Source organism: Bos indicus, chromosome 22 (assembly GCF_029378745.1).
Source record: "Bos indicus isolate NIAB-ARS_2022 breed Sahiwal x Tharparkar chromosome 22, NIAB-ARS_B.indTharparkar_mat_pri_1.0, whole genome shotgun sequence".
In the NCBI taxonomy this organism is placed as follows: domain Eukaryota; kingdom Metazoa; phylum Chordata; class Mammalia; order Artiodactyla; family Bovidae; genus Bos; species Bos indicus.
Window position 1 is genome coordinate 38,151,431 of NC_091781.1, and position 23,447 is coordinate 38,174,877.

The 23,447-nt window shown below is 41.0% G+C and overlaps 1 long non-coding RNA gene across 1 annotated transcript in view; it reads left to right on the forward strand.

The window, feature by feature from the left end:
• LOC139178700 (uncharacterized) overlaps positions 1-23,447 on the forward strand; it is a 67,692-nt gene that overhangs the window by 1,780 nt on the left and 42,465 nt on the right. The gene's annotated exons all lie outside the window — the stretch shown is intronic.

The following is a 23,447-nucleotide window of genomic DNA, read 5'->3' on the forward strand; positions in this document are numbered from 1 at the left end:
GAAGAGGAGTAGTTTCCCAAAGGAATATCAGGGTAAAGGATCAAGTAGCAAAGGAATGGACATCAGACAGACAAGAATATCAGATTGCTGACAATATCCTCATTTTGCAGATGGATAATCTTATAGCTAGAAAACTAATCCTTATTCTGTTTTTATCAATTCCTTCCCTCTGGCTCTCAGTGTTCTATTATAGCATCTGTTCCTCCTTCCTTAGAGGAAAAGAGTTGACAAATTTATACACATTGAGGTGTGAGTCACTCAATCACCAAGAATGCTTGCATTCTAGTTTCTATTATAGGAATTCACTTATTTGACTAGTATCTGTAGCGTATTCACTATGTGACAAGCTTGTGCTAGGTAAGGATTGCAGATGCAGAAGTGAAATAAGACAGGTCTGACATATATATATGGTTTGAGTATGTATTAATATTTTAAGGGAAAAAATAAACTGTATTTTCATTTTTTCAATGCTAAGGTCATTAGGCAAAGGGGAAATACTCAGGTATTTTCAAACTGGAGGAGTTCATAAATCTCGCTTGGAGCTGCTTTCTATTCTCCAACACCCAGAGATGTGATTCAGTCTGGAAGTTAAGAACCAGGAATCTGGATTTCTATAAAGCATTCCCAGGAAAATTTGAAGATGGTTCAGGGAACTTACTTTGAGTCCCACTGGCTTAACCTGAAAGAATTATTCTCTAATGGCTGTAGGTCTAGAATATTGAAACCTCTGAATTTATCTGGAGAAACAGAAATTTTGGAGCAAGAATGAATGCCTTTCCCTTCAAAGCATACTGCATAAGCAGTATGAAATCCAGTCTTTTCATAAAGCATCCACCCTGACCTCCTTTGCATTGAGCTTTGCAAGGTGGGTAAATGATGCTATCAAGGCCCTGCCCATAGTACCTATCTCTTCACAGTGAAGGCTGCTCACTGTGATGCATGCTGCTGCTGCTGCTAAGTCACTTCAGTCATGTCCAATTCTGTGTGACCCCATAGATGGCAGCCCACCAGGCTCCTCCATCTCTGGGATTCTCCAGGCAAGAACACTGTAGTGGGTTGCCACTTCCTTCTCCAGTGCATGAAAGTGAAAAGTGAAAGTGAAGTCGCTCAGTTGTGTTTGACTCTTTGTGACCCCATAGACTGTATCCCACTAGGCTCCTCCGTCCATGGGATTCTCCATGGACAGAGTACTGGAGTAAGAGTACAAGAGTACTGGAGTGGCTTGCCATTTCCTTCTCCACGTGATGCATGAGACTCTCTCATTGTTGTGTTGGTTTCTGCTGTACAGCAGGTGACTCAGTTATGCACATATATACATATTTTGTATTCTTTTCCATTATGGTTTAACCCCAGGATTTTAGTTTCCTGTGCCATACAGTAGTACCTTGTCGCTTATCCATTCTATATACAGTAGTCTGCATGTACTAACCCCAAACTCCAGTTCATCCCTCCTGCACAGCTCCTCCTCTTTGGCAACCACTAGTCTGTTCTATATAACTCTGAGTCTGTCATAGATAGGTTTATTTGTGCCATATTTTAAATTCCATGTATAAATGATATCATATGGCATTTGTCTTTTACTTTCTGACTTACTTCACTTACTATGGAAATCTCTAGTTGCACCCACGTTGCTGCAGATGGCCTTATTTCATTCATTTTATGACTGAGTAGTATTCCATTCTATATGCATACTGTATCTTCTTTATCCATTCATCTGTTGATGGACATCTAGGTTGTTCCTATATCTTGGCTATTGTGAATAGTGCTGCTATGAACGTAGGGGTGCATGTATCTATTTGAATTATAGTGTTTTCTGGATGTCTAAGGGGTTTTGCCTGGCCATGGGAACATACTTCACTCAGGTTTGTCCAGGTACGAGACTGGAGAATGAATGCTCCTAAGACTGCCCTCAACCAGTGTAAGTTGGGGAATTGTAAATACATACCCCAGCTTCCTTCTTCTTCATTGTTCTACACCATCTCTCAGGATCCTTCCCAAAGTATCAAAATTCCAGTTGTCCACCAAGGTAACTGGCTTTTGAAAGTTTCCTCCAGTGGCTTTCTTTCCCATTCCTCTGTTTCCTGTGATCACTTTCCTTATAAATGGGCAGAACTCTAATCCTTATATCAGAGTCATCCTCCTGGGAAACCCTAAGCAAACACTTAAGTATGTCTAATTCTAAAATTCCTGTGTTGTCCTTTCATTGTTGTTAGAGATACTAATTTCTAGTAGTTGCCTTCAGATTACATCAAGGAAGGGGTTCCAGTCAAGTGTCTGAAGGAATCAAGCAAAGCCTTAAATTACAATGGATTCCTCAACATGTGACATGGGAATGATTACACATGCACTCATCTATAAAGCAGAGGATGGAGACCTTATTACTCTTATTACTACTTTTACCATTAACTTTGAAAACAGCATTTAGCCCAAATCATGCTATATGGTTATTCCAAAGAAGGATGTGGAGAAGGAACAGACTGATATTAAAATGTTATTGTACTAAAATAGTCGTTGAAAGTGCAAAGAGTATGTTTATTATGCAGGATGCATCTCAGCATGATTAGATGTTTGGCAGAGAAGAAATGAGGAAGAAGTAGAAAAAAAATGAGAAAAAACCACCCAGACCCAATGATTTACTTGCATAGAAAACTGTTTCTTGGGATTTGAATGTGATGAATAACTGGCATCTCTGTTCTTCATCTACTTTCAAATGGTAACAAGTCATTCTGATGATAATTGCAGAATGTGTCTATTTTTGGCAATCTGATGGCCCAATAGAGATGATCCCATTTTGTGTTCTATTCATTACCACCCCCCAAACTGATCCATGGACTTTTAGAAGAATCCAAGATAAACAGTAGCATCATAATTTGTTCCCTGACATAAAGAGAAAAAAGAAAACTACTTGTTGAATAATGAACATATAGTAAGAACACAAAACCTTAGGTTTGGAGGATATATTAATGTATAACAAATATATACACATATATAACAGGGGAGGGGTTCAGAGTGCTCTTCTTAAACATTCAGAGTATCTGATTCTATTCTTGCTAGAACCCCACCAGGGAGAGATCAATTTAGAAATGCATTTTCAGTTCTAGAATCTAGGCATCCATTGGATTGCAGAGGAACGTATACAGTTGAAAAGCTCCTGAAAACAATTGTGCTGCATTTTTTTCCCCTGAGAATTTGCTAATGCTATTCTTCTGAAACCATTGATTAGCTATTTTAAGAAAACATATCATTAAATCCCTTCTTCTACATCTAAATTATAGTAAAACCAACAATTTCAGTTAGGAGTCTTCGTTTGCAAGCAACAGAAATTGACGGATCTGTCTAACTTGAGCACAAAGTAAGCCATTGAGAGTTCTGAGGAAAATATTCAGACTTAAGGGAAAGGCTGAGGAACCAGACAGAGAAAAGGCTGTCAGGAACTAGTGATGCTCTGAGAATCCTGGCAGCAGGAACAAATGGACAAACTCATCAGTTGAAGAAGCTGGAATGAACCATCTCCAGCTGCTTTTGTAGCCTTTCTGTCATGCCATTAAAGATTTAGAACATTTGGGCTACAGGTCTGCCTCCTGACAAGGAGAGAGTGGTGTACCTGCAATGACAGTTGCGCCAACTGGCATGCAGTGGAAGAAAACTCATTCCCCAGAAGAAAATTAGGTATTGGAATCAGAAGAAGGGGGCTGTAGAGCAAGAGCTAGAGGTATCGATAAATGTTCAATGAGATAACAAGTTTGTATAAAGAAAGAACAAAGATCAGTATTAGAGTTTTGTCTGACTATTTCATGGTCTTGCTATTTTTCTGCCTTGTCCAATACTTCCTTTATAGCCCTAACAATTATCACAGCAACACTAGAGTTTTTGGAGAGGCATCACTTTTGGAAACACTCCCTTTTTTATCACTAGCTGTCTTTAACCCTCAAGCTCTGAATCGTCACTGTTCTTTTTCATTTATCCCTCCAAATTCTAAACACGGGGTAGCCCTGCCTGTCTGCTCAACTTCTGCATGCTGTGGTCTTAAAGATTCACATTTGAGGCACAAATTGTGAATCTCTGAGTTCAAATACATGACCAACTGCTATGTGCTAGAAATTTGACATTATATTCCCTGTGCTAAGTAAAATACAAATACAAATTTTACATTTATATTTACCATTGTGTGGGAAAACTCTATAGTGTAAAACAAACAAACAAAAAATAATGCTAATACAACAGCCCTTGAAAGTCCAGTGGGATATATTCTGAGGCCTTTGAAAACCACCAAATTCTCAAGCATATCTCTATGAATTATATTTTTGCCCACAAAATGCAATAAAGCATAGCACAGAAACTATAAATAATCCCCACAGTCTTTAATGATTCTATAAATATGGGACTAAAGTCATTTGCACAGCCATTAAAATAAATACTGGCTGGAGCACTCACTGAAACAATTTCACAAATCACTCGATTTTGCTTTCCTAATAGTGGAGAGATCTGCCTCACTGCCAAATATAACACCTCCTCTTAAATATCTTCAATACATGGAATTTCCAGAGTAGAACTCTGAATTGTGTAAACCTCTTCCTTCCTACCACAAACGCTAGAAGGAGGAGGGCTCCAGAGTTTGACTTCCCAGGTTCAAATCCAGGCTCCACCACTTAGTACGTGTGAACTTGACAAGACCTCTCTTGAGTAAGTCTTGTTTCCCCCACCTGGGAAATTATGTCATGACAATTCATTTTGAGTACCTAGATTAAGTGTCTGGCACTTTGTAAATGCTCAATATACATTAGCTACTACCTTTTAAAAAGGCTTTAAAAATTATCTTAGGAAAGCAATTGCTTTCTGCAACACCAAATAGAGAATAGCAAAGCCCCTTAAATTGTATATGCTGGGTTTTCAATGAGGTTCATTTACCAGCTAGGTAACTCATTCCATATTCAACTCATATTTGTTGTCCTAGGAAAATTAAAAATTCCTTTATAGTATCATTCTTCAGGGTCACTTACAAATAACTGAACTCCTAAATCCATATGCACCCAGGGTCTAATGCAGAGTTGACAAATATCTGGGGAGTAAAATAGTAAACGTTTAGGAGGAAAACCCCTGAAATACTGTCTGGCTTTGTAACAAAGACAAAAAAATATTCATGCCTGTGACCAAATAATTTAAAACATACCTGAGCTACAGAATACGGTGCTGTGAAACTGTATAATCCTCTGAGTGACTTATGAGAACTTCAGGATTAATATCAGACCAAGTAGATGGTTCAGCTCACTGAAGCAAGCATCTCATAATGATAATGTAGTGTTCCCCAGAAAACACATCAGAGATGCCAAAACAGAGTCAGAGCATAAAAATAAGTCAAAGTTCCATGATTTTTTTCATCATGTGATTTTAAAATATCATATGAACCATATTCGTTGTAAAGCGTACATTACTACTAATTCCACAGTAAAAGCACTAACTGGTGACAGCTATTTGGCAAGAATTTCCCATTAATTTCCATGGAAAGTATTCTCCTGAATTTATAATAGAAAAGTATAAATGTGAACTCAAACACAGAACTTGTCTCTGTACAGAATTTGCATCAGTAGAATGTGGTACAGTTTATAAATGGCTTTAGAGAAGATATGTGACTCCAATTAAATAAGAAACCAAAAGATGACAAATAAATATTCTTCTCAAGGACTCCTCTCAGCCCAAGAAGCCCAGGAGATTTATCTTAGTAAGCAGTTTACCTCTTTGGCAACACTACAGATGAATAGCTTTCCAGCAGTGGAGCTTTGTATGATCTATTGCTGGGCCTTGCCACACTGCCTTGGGTCTCACTAATCCACAGATATCTCTGCTCCTACATCCAGGTGTTATAGCAACAAAACTTACCAGCATCACCCCTTCACTCCTTGGGATTACCCCTTCTCCTTGCACTGCTGCTGCTGCTGCTGCTAAGTCGCTTCAGTCGTGTCCGACTCTGTGTGACCCCATAGACGGCAGTTCACCGTCCCTGGGATTCTCCAGGCAAGAACACTGGAGTGGGTTGCCATTTCCCTCTCCAATGCATCAAAGTGAAAAGTGAAAATGAAGTCGCTCAGTCGTGTCCAACTCTTAGCGACCCCACGGACTGCAGCCCACCAGGCTCCTCCATCCATGGGATTTTCCAGGCAAGAGTACTGGAGTGGGGTGCCGTTGCCTTTTCCTTGCACTAGATCTTACTTAAAATGCAAATACTCCTGGGAGGAGGTAACACATTATTACTATTGCCTTTATTGTCTGTTGTTCAGTTGCTAAGTCATGCCTGACTCTTTTGCAACCCCATAGACTGTAGCCCGCCATGCTCCTCCGTCCGTGGGACTCCCCAGGCAAGAATACTAGAGTAGGTTGCCATTTCCTTCTCCAGGGGATCTTCCTGACCCAGGATCGAATTCACATCTCCTGCACTGGCAGGCAGATTCTTTACTGCTGAGCCACCAGGAAGCCCCTAGTGTGAATTAATTCAAAGTAACCAAATCCCATTAACACATTCAGAAAAGGCATAAAATGTCTGTTTGTGCTATAGAAGGGATAGTGGTGCCATTGTGAAGCAAACAAGGATACAGCAAAGATAGTTAGGTGGACACTTAAAGAAAGTGCTGTTTTACTTGGATGCCAGATTTCCAAATTATAATTGGTGGGATTATTTTCAGCAAATATTACTTCCCTGCTTTGAGTGGAACACTTCATCCCCCACTGACTTTGACCTGGCCATGCGACTCATTTTATCCAATAGAAAGTGGATATACAGTTAGTATCTTATATGATATCATGCTTTGGTTTGCTTTCTTACACTCCTGTAATTCATCATAAGAAGAAACATCTCCAGGTAGGCACTGATCCAGTGAGGATAAGCAGAACTGAACACAAACCATCACCTTGAGGGTCCCAAGCCCAGTCAACCGACAGCATAACACAGAACCATTCTAACTAACCCTAAGGCCTGTGAGCCAGTAAAAGAAATGCTTAGTATTATAAGCCATTGAGTTGGGTGACTTTTTATGCAGCATTATTGCACAATAGTTGATAGACTATTAGTTAGTTAGTTCAGTCACTCAGTCTGTCCGACTCTTTGCAGCCCCATGAATCGCAGCATGCCAGGCCTCCCTATGCATCACCAACTTCCAAAGTTTACTCAAACTCATGTCCATCGAGTTGGTGATGCCATCCAGCCATCTCATCCTCTGTCGTCCCCTTCTCCTCCTGCCCCCAATCCCTCCCAGCATCAGAGTCTTTTCCAATGAGTCAACTCTTCGTATGAGGCGGCCAAAGTACTGGAGTTTCAGCTTTAGCATCAGTCCTTCCAAAGAAATCCCAGGGCTGATCTCCTTCAGAGTGGACTGGTTGGATCTCCTTGCAGTCCAAGGGACTCTCAAGAGTCTTCTCCAACACCACAGTTCAAAAGCATCAATTCTTCGGCACTCAGCTTTCTTCACAGTCCAACTCTCACATCCATACATGACCACAGGAAAAACCATAGCCTTGACTAGATGGACCTTTGTTGGCAATGTCTCTGCTTTTTAATATGCTATCTAGGTTGGTCATAACTTTCCTTCCAAGGAGTAAGCGTCTTTTAATTTCATGGCTACAATCACCATCTTGCAATGATTTTGGAGCCCAAAAACATAAAGTCTGACACTGTTTCCACTGTTTCCCCATCTATTTCCCATGCAGTGATGGGACCAGATGCCATGATCTTCATTTTCTGAATGTTGAGCTTTAAGCCAACTTTTTCACTCTCCTCTTTCACCTTCATCAAGAGGCTTTTTAGTTCCTCTTCACTGTCTGCCATAACGGTGGTGTCATCTGCATATCTGAGGTTATTGATATTTCTCCCGGAAATCTTGATTCCAGCTTGTGCTTCTTCCAGCCCAGCGTTTCTCATGATGTACTCTGCATAGAAGTTAAATAAGCAAGGTGACAATATACAGCCTTGACGTACTCCTTTTCCTATTTGGAACCAGTCTGTTGTTCCATGTCCAGTTCTAACTGTTGCTTCCTGACTTGCATATAGGTTTCTCAAGAGGCAGGTCAGGTGGTCTGGTATTCCCATCTCTTTCAGAATTTTCCACAGTTTATTGTGATCCACACAGTCAAAGGCTTTGGCATAGTCAAGAAAGCAGAAATAGATGTTTTTCTGGAACTCTCTTGCTTTTTCAATGATCCATCGGATGTTGGCAATTTGATCTCTGGTTCCTCTGCCTTTTCTAAAACCAGCTTGAACATCTGGAAGTTCACGGTTCATGTATTGCTGAAGCCTGGCTTGGAGAATTTTGAGCATTACTTTAGTAGCGTGTGTGAGATGAGTGCAACTGTATGGTAGTTTGAGCATTCTTTGGCGTTGCCTTTCTTTTAGCAACAGCTAATACCAATTGAGCTCTCCCACTGTGCCAGGCATTGAACTAAGGACTTAACATTCATGATTTTTTTTTAAATTCTTAAACAATCTGGTGGGATAGGAATGATTCTCCTATTTAAACAGTTAAGGAAGTGGAAAGATACCAGAAAGATAGCATTGTTAAAGCTCTTGAATAAAACCCCCAAAGCTCTTCAGATGCCTTAAGCAAACAATAGATGTCCCTGTGGTTTAAGCTTCAATTACTTGCAGCAGGATGCATCCCTAAGTGCTCTATGTCCCAACTATAGAGGCAGCTGCCATTCGGCTTCTGCTGACTACTGATTACGGGAATGTGGACCTGCTGTTGCCACATCTTCTAGTAAGTAGAAATCTGGATTTTTAAAAACTGTGAAATCATCTACTTTTAAAATATTGGCAACTACATCAAATTAATAAAACATTTTGCATTCCAAACAAAATATACCTTCAAAGCCAGGTCTAAGAGCTACAATTCTGCAGTTCTTGAGCACTGTGGGTATCAAAGTTATAAACACTGTCTTAAATTAACTACCTAGTTTTTCAGGCTAGTTTTGTAAGAAACCCAGATAAGAAGTATCAAAAGGCAATTATTATGTGAACACTAAATCCTCCAGATAAAAGAAATCTGTTTTGCCTTCCTAGACTGAAGTGGAAAAGCAGCAACTTCTCCCCACAATTCTAGTCTTGGATTTGAAAAGAAAGTTGAATTATTAGGTCATAGAGAAGACTGAATCTGTTCAGACATTTCAGTGGGTCTGTTTTCCAGATTGATTTGTCATCCTTTTGATAAGATTTCAGAAACTGATTGCAGAGCTGCTTGGAGCTCAGGCTTCATGTAACTTGTCAAAAGAGGAAGAAAATAAAACCCTCTTTGTGTCAGTAATCAAACCAGGACTGACTGCTAATCTCAGGTTTATTGTGTGGCTTTGAATATTGCCCTGGAGCTGGAATAAAAATAGCAGTGGTACTAGTAACCACAACAGTAACTGCAATGGCCTCCATCCAATCTAAGTGCTGAAATAGATCTCTGTTGTTTTCATGTTGGGAAACTGCCCTCCCCTGCCCCATATGGTACCAATGGAAATGTAAATCTCAGAAGCTTTCCTACCTTACACTTGCAAGGGAAAGCACATGATCTGGACATGGCCAGTTGTCTTCCAGTCCATGACAACACCATGTAATCCCCAAACCCAATGGTGCCTTAAAGACTGAACATTCCATTTAGGTAAGTCAATGAATTCCCAGAGAGATATTGCTAAAGAATCAGAGCAAGAAGTAGCCATGTGCTGAGATGATGCTGCAATTACATGTGAACTATATTTGACTGCCTAGGATGGGTGGAAGGAAAATTTTAGTCCAGATGCCTATCAGAGAATTCTCAGTGGAAGGACAGGGAGCATTGCTAGGAACAAAAACAAAAAGTAGTTACACAATACATAGAGATGACATATGATAATAATAATAATAATAAATCTCAGCTCCCTATTCTTAACAAACAACTCTATCTTGAATTGTTGTCTTCTTTTTACTTTTTTCCCCACTCCCTCTGAATGTGGTTTGTATTCTGCAGACAAAAAGAGTATGATCTCCAGTGGATGATGATCTGTGGACAGGCATTCTGCAGGCCTTGGGAAATCTTTGTCTTTCTGATGCTTTACTGGTTGTTAACAAAGTATTGCATTGACAAGGAGTCTTAGTCATACTGAATCTAGGCATTAGGGTCACGGAGATTTTGTTCAAAGTCTCAGCTCTGCCCCATAACTAGCTATGATTCTTACGTAAGTTAAATAAATTCTATGAGTCTTGGTCTTCTCAGCAGTAATATAGATTTTGGTGAGCATTATATAAGCTATTGTGTGTAAAAACACGCAACATAATGCCTTGTACATTGTCTGAGCTCAAATCAAATCAATCTTTTTCTCTCCATTATTTCTTTTTTGTCCTCAGACTCTAAATCTTTTTTGTCCTCAGACTCTAAATCTCTTGGCTTTCTCTTCCTGTTATTTCTCTCTTGATCAAACTTTCTGTGACCATATTTCTTTGTTTCTCTCCCAGAATAGAGCATAATGGAGAACAGAGTGGTGTTCCATAAACCCCTGCCCCAACACATGCCTTGAGCAAACATGTTCTATCTTCAACTACATCCTTGATGTGTCTCCACTTAGATCTCCAGTGAAAGTGAAGTCGCTCAGTCATGTCTGAGTCTTTGCAACCCCATGGACAGTAGCCTACCAGGCTCCGTGATCCATGGGATTTTCCAGGCAAGAATACTGGAGTGGGCTGCCATTTCCTTCTCCAGGGGATCTTCCCAACCCAGGGATTGAACTCGGGTCTCCTGCATTGCAGAAAGACGCTTTACCATCTGAGCCACTAGGGAAGCCCTAGATCTCCAGTAGCTAAGTCACTTCAGTCGTGTCTGACTCTGTGTGACTCCATAGACATCAGCCCACCAGGCTCCCCCACCCCTGGGATTCTCCAGGCAAGAACACTGGAGTGGGTTGCCATTTTCTTCTCCAGATCTCCAGTAGGCCACCTCAAATTTAATACAGCCATAATAGGACTCTAGATTTACTTCCGGTTCCAAGATTTGCCTTCCCTCAGTCTTCCCCAGCTGAGAAAATGGCACCACCATTTACTCCATGCCCAACTGAGTTGGCTCTTCTCTTCATCCCCCATATTCGAATGAGCAGCAAGTCTTACTGGTCCTACCTCCTAGATACATAATGATGACACCTTATTCCATTATTGTCAATGCTATCACCCTAGTTCAAATCACCATCACCTCTTGCCTGGTCTTCTAGCACCCCAACTAGTCTTATAAGTGAGCTCCAAGTTGACCTACATTGATTATCATGTGACAGTTCTGATAAGGACAGAGTGACTTCCAACATCACAACAGTTTTCTTTGGACACCTTGAAGATCATACTCAACCAAGGATTATTCACTGCAAGCTATAGGTCAAAGCATTGTGTAATAATTTTTTCTCATGTAGGACAAAGTTTGGGAATTCTTGAGAATCAGGAACCTGAGTGTCATGCTGAAGAAACTTGAGTTGACATAAACTGGTGCCAGGTCACATATATTCTTTCCAGCTTAGCCATTCTTTCTAGGGTTTTTTTCCCACTCCCGTAACACTAGGAGGGAGACCTGGCTTCTTAAGCTCTTGAGAAGTTCACCAGAACCTGGTGAATTAATTAGACTCTCGTGAAGTTCAATCAATTGCTTCCCAAAGTATTGAAAACAAATGTAGTAATTAACCCCAGGTTTCTACTGCTGAAACACAAGAGCATATAAGCTACCAGGTTCATTTCGGTCATTCAGTCCTGTCCTATTCTTTGTGACCCCATGAAGTGCAGCACACCAGGCTTCCCTATTCATCACCATCTCCTGGAGCTTGCTCAAACTCATGTCCATCATGTCGGTGATACCCTCCAACCATCTCATCCTCTGTCATCCCCTTCTCCTCCTGCCTTCAATCTTTCCCAGCATCAGGGTCCTTTCCAATGAGTCAGTTCTACGCATCAGGTGGCCAAAGTAGTGTAGCTTCAGTTTTAGCATCAGTCCTTTCAGTGAATATTCAGGACTGATTTCCTTCAGGACTGACTGGTTGGATCTCCTTGCAGTCCAAGGGACTCTCAAGAGTCTTCTCCAACACCACAGTTCAAAAACATCAATTCTTCAGCGCTCAGCTTTCTTTATAGTCAAACTCTCACATCCATACATGACTACTGGAAAAAAACCATAGCTTTGACTAGACAGACCTTTGTTGGCAAAGTAATGTCTCTGCTTTTTAATATGCTGTTTCAGTTGGTCATAGCTTTTCTTCCAAGGGGCAAGCGTCTTTTAATTTCATGGCTGCGGTTACCATCTGCAGTGATTTTGGCTACCAGGTTACTAGACACAGAATCTTGGAAATTACAGCTACCCTTTAGGAATAATATTCAGTGGAGCCATGTGAAATTGCCATCTTTGTAGGTCAAAATGGTTGAATAATAGCAATTTATATTATTTAACCTAATAATAACTAATGTTTATTCATTGCTTACTATGTGGTAGGAAATATATCAAGTGCTTTATATGCATTATATGAAAGGGCTTAACACAATTAAAGAGATTTATAGTTACTGGCAGTAATTACAGTAGTTAATAATGCATCACTCAATCCACTAATAATCTTACAGAGTGTTATTACCTCATTTTGTAGACTAGGAAACTGAGACTGAGAGAAGGTGAAAGAACTTGTCCAAATCTAACCTACTGATAAGTGACTGAGTTAGAAATACTCACAGGTCTCTGAGAAGCTAAATGCCATGAGCTGCTGCTTTCTTAAGATTCTACTATGTACTGGGTACTTAAAGTATACTATTTCTAATGTCCACAAAAGTACATGACACGTAAAGATCATCCCCATTTTAAAGAAAAGGGGAGCTGAGCCTCCAAGAGTTTAAGCAGTCTAAATCCAGATAATACATGACAGAGCTGTGATTTAAATTCAGAAGTGTCTGATTCTAAAGCACTTACTTTTTTCAGTATGCCAAACTGCCTTTCTGTTTTGGGGATGGGAGATCCAGACACACACACACACACACACACACATTTTTCATTCTCTGCTGCTGCTGCTAAGTCACTTCAGTTGTGTCCGACTCTGTGTGACCCCATAGACGGCAGCCCACCAGGCTCCCCTGTCCCTGGGATTCTCCAGGCAAGAACACTGGAGTGGGTTGCCATTTCCTTCTCCAATGCATGAAAGTGAAAAGTGAAAGTGAAGGCGCTCAGTCGTGTCCGACTCTTAGCGACCCCATGGACTGGAGCCTACCAGGCTCGTCCGTGGGATTTTCCAGGCAAGAGTACTGGAGTGGGGTGCCATTGCCTTCTCTTTTCATTCACTAGTCATGTTCAATCTTTGCAACCCCACAGACTCCAGCACACCAGTCCTCCCTGTCCCTTACTATCTCCCGGAGTTTGCCCAAGTTCATGTCCATTGACTCAGTGATGCCATTCAACCATCTCTTCCTTTGCTGCCCTCTTCTCATTTTGGCTTCAATCTTTCCCAGTATCAAGGTCTTTTCCAATGTGTGTGTGTGTGGTTTGTTAAGATGAATCAGCTGGATTTTTAACAAAAGAAACCCACTTCCTTTCACTTTTGGAGACTGTATGATTTGTATGATTGTTCCAAGAGTACAATGTCCAGACTAATAAACATGGTGATCAGTATTGAAAGGCAGGACCCTGTGCCCCAAGTTTGTTCTGGATAAGAGTGCAGCTGGTGGTTTTCTGTTCCCCAGTGAATTTCCAAGCCCTTCACTCTAGCTTGGAAACCTTCCTTCTCCACCTCCCCTCAGGAATCAGTACTGACAGTGTGTGTGGAATGACTCACTGAAACGTTGTAAAAAAAAAAAAAAAAAGAAGAAGAAGAAGAACAGATCTTTCTGAGGCTGTCAGCCAACACTGAGAAATTTGGTACAGACCGTCAACCACATGGAACTCAATTCATCTAATATTAGGATGATGAGAATGAGTCAACTCTCAGGAGCCTTGAACTTTTTATTTCAATTAGTCCCAATAATGTAAAGCAAATGCTTTTAAACCACTAGAATTCAACAAGCTGCCCACATCTTCCCATAAATACTCCACCTCTTCTCTCCCCGTGCTTCCTTTTTCACAGACACAAGAGAATGCTGAAGTTTAAGCATGGCCTTTAACTAGCATCAGTTTTTCTCTGCTCACATGATGACCAAAGTCTAGAATTGCCAGCATTCTCATCGTATTAGCCACAAGACCACCCCAGGTTAAAAAACTCAGAAGATTAGAATTAGGAATTTCCCCTCAAATCAAAAGAATGTGGTTTGGAGTAATTCTTTACATCCTGGATAAATTATCCATTATGTGAAGGTATTTGCACATTTGTTCCTTTTACTAATCATAATGTTGAGGTAAATATCATGATTCTGAAATCAGACAGACCTGGGTTCAAATTCTGCCTCTATTACATACCATATAGACATGAGTGGTTTTCCTAAAGACACCTCACCTTGATTCTCTCTCACCTGGGATATGGGACTTAATAATAGTTTCTAGTTCATAGGTCTTTTGTAAAGAATAAATGAAATATAAAACTTGGGAAGTGTTTAGAACTATATCACATAAAAAGTGCTCGACAGGTATTTCATAGTATCTTTATTATCATCCAGATGTTAGACAGTAATCTCTGTGTAAGAAAGAGAAACCAAGCTTAAATGAATTAAAGCCCTTTAAGGTCTGAGAGTGATGAGTCTCCAAAATACAATTGAGATGCCTTCACCAGATTGCAGGAGGCATGGGGCCAGAAAGGCAAAAGTAGCAGATGGTCACTCAGGTCCCCAGGAGTTAAAACAGGCTTGAGATGTAAAGTCAAGTCAGGCAAATTTCTTGTGACTCATCATGTAGAAATCAGAGAACTTTTCTATAGGATGATGAAAGGAATCTTTTCTTCTCCAAAAGCCATTCTCCATTTTGAATCCTTTTTTAATGTACTAGATCAGATAAACTGTCTTTAATCAATTCTTTTCAAGGCTGCTGTAATATGACTGGCCACATACAGAATGGCATGTTCAGACCAGTTATTAATAAAATCTCTCATAAATATATAAAAATCTGGAGACAGCTTCCCTCGTGGACAGAAAGGTTATAGCCTGTATCACTAAGTAGGTATCGTTATCAGCATTTTACAGATGAGGAAATTGACATTTGGCATCTTTGAGAGAATTGCCAAAGCAATGCAGATGTAAATATGGCCCGGTTGTTCTTCAAGTTCAAATTCATCAGATGACAAAGTTTATATTTTCTGTACAATAATTAGGCAACACACTCCTTGGCAGCCACCATGAATACATCCTTCCCTTTTTGGCTTCTTGTTCCATACTTGAAATGCTTTGTAAAAGGGATGGCATAAACTCAAATGAATCTGAGACTCTCCACACACAAGCAATCTTTGTGTATTGACACCAAACATAGGTGAAAAAGCCTTTTCATGATAGCTGAGGCTCTGCCACTTCTGAAAAAAGACAGCTACCCTCTTCAAACTGGAATGTCTCATTCTCCATCTCAGCTCAAGGATGGATGCTCTTTAAACCTGGCAGGAAAATCCTTTCAGCCATGTTGAGTCAGGCAAGTGGAAGAGAGCAGACATTCTCCATTACACAAAGAGCCTGTTAACGGTGGAAATTCCAACTCTCAAAACAACTAGCTTGACATAGGCATACATTGAGCTGAAAGGAAATACATCTCGCTTTAAGAATTGTTTTGAGTAGTTGTTGAAGGATTTCAGTTTTATTTATCATCTTTTGAGTGGACAAGCACAATGGTCACAGGCACCTCTTGCGTTGATGAATAGGGGTAGGATGTTTCTGGGAGATTTTACAAATGAGGAATTCCTGATTGAGGAGATTGTTTGTTGGTGATGATAGTTTATCTGAGACAACTGCTTTCCTTGATATGTGACTCAGATCATTATCCGTTACTCAGGAAGATCCCTGCCACTTAATACCTCATTGACATTCTCCATTAAGATGTAGGAAGCTTTAAAGCCAGATTTCCTGCCTACAGAAGAACTGAAGAGCATTCTAGCATGTGTCACTCATCCTGTGAGGCTGAGACCAGGCACCATCCATCCATCTCTTTTTTTTAAACTTTTTGTTTTGTATTGGAGTATAGCTGATTAACAGTGTTGTGATAGTTTCTGGTGGACAGAAAAGGGACTCGGCCATACTTATGCATGTATCTGTATCATATATACAGATTATGTATATTTAGGGGAGAATATACCTAAACTCCACTCCCATTCAGGCCATCCATTTCTTTATTCTCTTTATTTCTAGCGCTCCCAGTGGCACGACTATACATAACCAGCTCTCCGCTGGTGACAGATGTGGCAGAAAGGTTGCTGAGCATGGTGACCCTAATGGTTACCTTAATTACTTTTTTCTAAAAACTCTTCAGAAGTGAAATGGATTGGACCTTGGGGAGTACACACATGAAAGCTGAGATTAACAAATAACTGTTTGAAAAAATGCTACATGTATTTCCTGCAACGTGTGTGTTAGGTGGCACAAAGATATATACACATACCTATCAGATACATAGATAGTCCACCAAGTTAGTGAATATAAACACTATCAGGCTATAGATTTTTCTCTCAAGCCTATAATTAACACAAGAACTAAAAATAAATTATAATTTCCCTTTTTTTGTCATTTTGAAGCAGGCCATGAAGTGCAGGAACTGACTTTTTAAAATTGGGGGTGCTCAATTGTATGTGTTGTGTGTGTGTGGTAGTTGCTCAACAAATAAATACTAAATGGAAGAAAGAACAGCTTAAATAGCTGTGTGATTCCTGTTTTAGTGATTTCTTCTGGTATTTCTGAAATGTGTAAGAAAAGTTTAACGTTTAAGATTTTCTTAATGCTATTAGCAGTAGTTCGAGACACAAGGACTAGAATTAAGTAACTCGAGAGGTGACTGCAGAGGTACCAGGAAGGAGAGATAGTTAAATAGGTCTGTGGGTGATGAGGGGTGAGACGATGGCTGGAAGCTAGTAAAGGGTGCTTTCACAAACAGGTTACCACCCTGGGGAATTAGAGCTCGGTGCTTCCAGGGCATCGAAGAAGCCGTGTAACCAGTTTCCTGGGATATTTATTCAATGACTCCCATCCTTTACTGGTTGCAGTCTGTTCCTGGAGGCATTATCTCCCCAGCACTCTGGTCTGTCCCATCTGTGAGCCAGGCTTGCTCCTGTGGCCAGAGAAGGATCTTGGAGTGGTTAAAGTTCTTGAGGTTGTTTGCCATCACATATGCTAGAAATGTGCATGCAATTGTACCTGCAATATATTCGCAGCCAATAGCCTCCAAAATGACTCCCTGTACTGCTGCCCTTCCTGGTATTCATACTCTTGTGTAACCCTCTTCCCTTGAGTGTGGACTAGACCTAACGGCTCACGTTTAAGGAATAGAATATGGCTAAGTGACAGGAGGCTATATATGGGGTGAAGTTATAAAAAAAAAAAAAAAATTGTCTTGCTCACTCTGTCTCACTGTCACGGGAAAAGTGAACAGCCTTGCTGTGAGCCATCCCAGGGGGAGGCCCATGTGACCAGCCTTCAGACCAATTGCCCTCAAGGGATGAAGCCTGCTGACAACAGTGGGAGTAAGCATAGATGTGGATCCAGTCTTAAGACAACCATAGCCCAGATTGGCAGTTTGACTACAAACTGGGAGGGAGGGACCTTGGACCAGAGGCACACAATTCAGTCACACCCTGATTTCTGACCTACAGAAGCTGTGAGATAATAAATATTTGTTGGTTTTAGCTGACAAATTCTGGGATTGTTTGTTATACCTGTAACTCATAGTGCTGCACTATAAAGAAAAGTGCTGCACGACTATAGCTTTTGAAAGACTTTCAAAGAAAGAATTTAAGTAGATCAGTGGAATACTTACCCAGCTTTTTGTATTTTTTAAATTGATTTAATTGGGCCTGACTTACCATCTAGAACAATGACTCATTTATTGGACACAAAAACTGCAGTTATAAACCGAGCAAATGTATTAGTGTTACAGTCAAACAAGACTCAATTAACTTTACACAAGTGATTCCTGACTTACATTTAGTGTGTGTTTGTCAAAGCTATTGAGTGATACCCTGAGCCCTTCTACTGTTATTCGTGAAAAACTGAAGCTAGGAAAAGAGCCTTTAAATGACATAAAGTCAGGGTATATACAATATTGAAATACAGTTTTGTTGTTGTTCAGTCGCTAAGTCATGTCTGACTTTTTGCAACACCATGAACTGCAGCACGCCAGGCTTCCCTGTCCTTCACCATCTCGGCAAAGTGATGTCTCTGCTTTTTAATATGCTATCTAGAGGAGAAGGCAATGGCACCCCACTCCAGTACTCTTGCCTGGAAAATCCCAGGGACGGGGGAGCCTGGTGGGCTGCCGTCTGTGGGGTCACACAGAGCCAGACATTGACGGAAATGATTAGCAGCAGCAGCAGCAGCAGATTTGTCATAGCTTTCCTTCTAAGGAGCAAGCATCTTTTAATTTCGTGAATATAGTTTAGAAAGTCATAAATTTGAGAGCCTAGGAATTTGTTTCTTAACTCGGGGCAAAACCATCATGTAACACTTCTTCATTTCACACTTGAACAACCTACCTTGTCCTTAAAGGCAGTTAGTAAGACAAGTTATTTTATCATGAAATATACCTGTTTTGTGTACCTTCTTTTGATTCCATTGGTGAAAGAAAGGTTATGGTGGTAACCAAAGACGTGACACCCTACACTGGACAGATGAGACTGACCGCAGTTTAGGCTCCTATGTTCATAGTCTTGGGGTGGAGGATACCATATGCCAAACAGGCCACGTGGGGGCTGTGCTTGCGGGAGGCAGGCTTTGTAGTGTCAAGAAGATGGAGTGACCCTGGTTCCTATGAGAAGATGTAATTGGCCAGTTGGAGTAATTCCATGGGCTGGCAGGAAACTGAAACCTACCATTCAGGAGAAGCAGGAACTGCATTTGGTCCATTTAATCCACTTTCGGAAGTTGAAGAGGACCTTTTCCCTGTAGCAAAGTGAGGCCATTAGAGACTCTCCTTATTTCATCAGATTTGAAGGAAGGGCATTATGTTCATTTTAAGTCTCACACTACAGGACCTGTGGTACATGTCTCCACAGAGGACCCAGGAGCCTCTGTTCACAGTTCCTCTTGAGATGCCAATGGGATAGACTTACAAGCTGTTAAGTTTAAGCAAGACATAATGAGATTTACTTGAAACAAGCTCAAGTAACAAAGGACATACATGTTCTTTTTACAAATCTCTTATTCACATCTCTTTTTGGTTTACAAAATTTACTTACTTGATTTTTATGACTTTACAAAGAAGTTCAGACTTGCAAAGTCATCCTTCAAGGTTGCAGATGACATTAAAGACTATTATTTTATAAGGCCTAGGTCCACAGTTTAAGCCATGCAGGGAACAAGGCAGAAGGTTGCGTTTGCCTGGTCGCGTCCACAGTCACAACTGCAGAGTTGCAGGCAACCCCCCTGCTGTCTGCCCCCAACAGTGAGACAGCTTGGCTTGATCTGGTGTCCAAGACCAACTGGGAAAATAAAGAATTCACAAAGAGCAGTCCTGGAAATTCTCTGGATATTGCCAAGCACTAGATTTGATGGGAAACAGAGACATAGTCAATCCTTTTGACAAGTTTCTCTCCCTTCTTAGTCCTGATAATGAATAATAGTTATAAACTTGCCCTAAGAAATGAGGTGTTCTTAATTGGGTTAAATCACCCCTGATTATATAGTCAAGAAAACAGACCCAGAACAGTAAAAATTGCTTGTAGATTCCACAGCTGGTCAGTTCTCCAGGACACTGGGTGGCATGTTTAGAGGAAGAAGGAATGAGTGCTGAAGCAAATATCATCTGAGTTTGAATCCCAGCTCTTCTGTCTATACATAATAAGCACACTGAGCTTGCAGTTTGAAGTCTGAGCCTCAGTTTCCTCTTTAGTGTGAAAACTTTGACATAGTACCATGCATGACACAGGGATTGTGTATATATTCACATACTTATATTTTCACTGAGGTAAAATGACAGTAAAATGCCTGAGATCAGCACAGTTGAGGCAGAATTTGATGCCTGGTGTATGTGACTCTGAATTCCTAAGCTCTTTGTCCTGTGTACATACTTTCTCATGGAAGAGCAACCATGCCAACAATCAAACCTCTTAGAATGTTTTATCATCTCCAGAGTCACAGACAGCAACAGCATCACCAGAAAAAGTACTGGGGCTGTATATTAGGACCTGGAAATTGGTGCTTCTTTCACCAGTAACACTGACACTCTCTTTCTGACTCTTTGAGGAACTCTCTCAAGGTGATAAGTGAATATTTATTTTTATTATAAAATATAAAGTGAAAGTTGCTCAGTCATGTCTGACTCTTTCCAACTCCATCGAGTATACAGTCCATGGGATTCTCAAGGCCAGAATACTGGAGTGGGTAGCCTTTCCCTTCTCCAGGAGATCATCCCAACCCAGGGATCAAACCCAGGTCTCCCGCATTGCAGGCGGATTCTTTACCAACTGAGCCACAAAGGGAACAGCAACCTATTCAAGTATTCTGGCCTGGAGAAGTCTATGGACTGTATAGTCTATGGGGTCACAAAGAATCAGACATGACTGAGCGACTTTCACTCACACTGTTTTTATTATAAATGTATCTAAAGCTGGAAAGCAAAGATAGATGATAGGTTAATGGGCAGATAAGTTGTATAGATCTGGAATCATCTGAATTCAAGTCTTTTGCACGTGTAATAGCACTTTACGCTTTGCAATGTATCTTCATAGAGTTTAAAAAGTTTATTCCAGGGATAATCATTGCATGTCTGCTACGCCTGCTACGTGCCAGGCACTGTTCCAGGTGCCAAGAATATGGCAGTACACAAAATAAGACAAAACGCCCTACCCTCATTCAGCTTAAATCTCAGTGGACATGTAGAGAGGCTATAAATAAATAAGGGAATAAATTCTCATTTGTAAATAGAGAGGCTATAAATAAATTAGGAAATAAATTCATTATCCAACAGATGATGGTTAGTGCTATGTTGGAAACCGAAGCAGGAAAAGAAAGTAAGGGGTGTTGAGGGTGGGGGCTGCAATTTGAAATATGATGATTTGAGAAGAATGATCTGGGAAGACATATGAGTAAAGGCTGGAAAGGGTTAAAAGATCAAGGGTGTTTCTGAGAGAGGCAGAAGCAAATGGAGAGGTCCTAGAGCCAAAGCTAAGCTGTGCTACTGTTGTGTTCCAGGAAGAGCAAGGAGGTCCATGTGACTGAGGGAAGTAAGCAGCTGAGGGTAATAGAAGAGGCCGTAGACGGAAGGCTGGGCCAGACTGTGAAGAACTTACAGGTCATGGTGAAGACTAGCTCCTGGTCCAATCAAAATAGGAGGATTAGGACATGAAAATGGCATGGTCTGATATGTGTCTTAAAGGATCGCTCTGGTTGCTGGGTTGGGAGTAGATTAGGAGATGCAGGATAGAGGGGGGAAGAAATGGGATAGGGGGCGAGGGCAGAATCCAAGTGAGATATGCTGTTGGTTTTGATCACAATGGGAAAAGTGGAGTTGAAAAAAAGCAATGAAATTCTAGACAAGTTTTAAAGGTAGAACCAACAAGACGTGCTGAGATGAGAAGAGAAAAAGGGATAGAAGGAAGTTTTCTGTCAGAGCAACTAGACAAAGCAAGCAACATACCTAAGCATGATGAGAGGAAGGTTTCCATGAGGTGGGCCGAGGAATTAGGAGGTGGTGGTCTTGTTAAGTTTGAAACGCCTTTTAGACGATCCAGTGGAGGATTCAAGGAGACGGCTGTTAGGAGTCTGGATTTCAGGCAAGAGGGCCAGGCAAGAGATTTCAATTTGAAGATGAGGGCCTGAGCACTGGGGCTTCGAGTCTTCATGAGGGAGATGAGAACCTCACTCACATCTTCTTCATGACCTACAAGGGCTTATATTCTTAGCAGAGCATGTTCTTCCCAGAGCTCCCATTTCTCTGCAGGGGCCAGGAGAGGACTGGATAGGAAGCCTGGCTGGTGAATGATGCTTCTCAGGCAAGACTGAGACAAATTTGGAGGCGCCTGTGTTGGTGCCCTGTAGCCTGGAGCCAAGCCACCGCAGACCTGGCTCCCCTTCACTTCAGGTATAGCAAAGGGAAAGGGACTTATTTATTTGGGGCTTGGGGACAAGAAGGAAGCCACCACCATCACTCAAGCCCCCGCTCTCCCACCCCTGCACTCAGGACTGCTGCAGAAAGCACTGGGTATTTTTCCACTGGAGGAAGGCTTAGAGTGTATGTGGTGATAAAACTCCTCCTTGAAGATGACTCAGCTGTTCTGATCTTCTGCCAAAGTCCTATTCAAGAGAGTTGAAGGAGGCTCCAGACAGGGAAGGTAGACTGCCTGCAGCGGGAAAGTTCTCTGGTAAGGAAGTCTACCTTTTACACACACCCCGTATCCCTGGGCATCCGTGTAAATACTACTCCTGTTTCTCCAGTGCACACTGGGGCCAGATACACAAAATGCCATCTTAGAGGTGAGAAAAGATGGCTTGGAGAAGTTGTCAGCTGAGCCATCCACGGTCCTTCTGAGCCTGTGCTCTGGACCTCTGTGCTTTTGGCCTTTCTGAGCATAACCGATATCTCCTGGTCCGCTGGCACCTTCCCTCAAGGGTCCTGATATAAGTAACTCAGACCTCTTTCTCTTTACCTTCCTTCTCAGAGCATAACCAAGCTTTTTACTAATGGCTCAGCAGATAACTCTTTTCTAGGGAAACAAGTTGCAGGGTAGGATGGGGGTGGAGGTGCAAAGCACACTTCTAGATAAATCATTTCTGGATAAATCATTTGCAACACTTTCTGTGATATAGAACAGACTTAGATCCCCAAAACCTACCTGAGTTTTGAACTCAAAACATTGGTAGCATGACATTGTTTGTTTGCCTAAAAAAGAAAAAACAAAGTATAATATCACCTAGAAAATCCCTCTGTTTCGCTTGATACTTGGTTCACCATTTGACCTCAGTTCTCCAGTGTATATCATTGCCACCATAAATAAAGAGGTTCTCGCAAGTAAGAGTGTCTGTCATTGGAAGCTGCAGGGAATGAACAGGTCTCTTAGCTATGTCTCCCTACCTGCTCTGTCCCTGCCAGGGCCCTGAGCTGCACTGTTCTCATATTCAGAGTGAAGAATGATTTTTTACCCCAAAATGGAACAATGTTTCTGTATTTATAAATCCCAGAGACTCAGACACATCTGCTCATATTTATATCCATTCTGCTGCTGCTGTAAAATTGCATATGCTATTTTGATGAAACTTTATCTTAATTTCATTACCAGCCTGAGCAATGATGTGATAATTGCCTGATTTCCAAGTAACTGGGCAAAAATGATATTTTGGGGTTTTTTCTGTTTTTAAACTCATAACTTTATAAAATATTAGGCTATTTTACTTT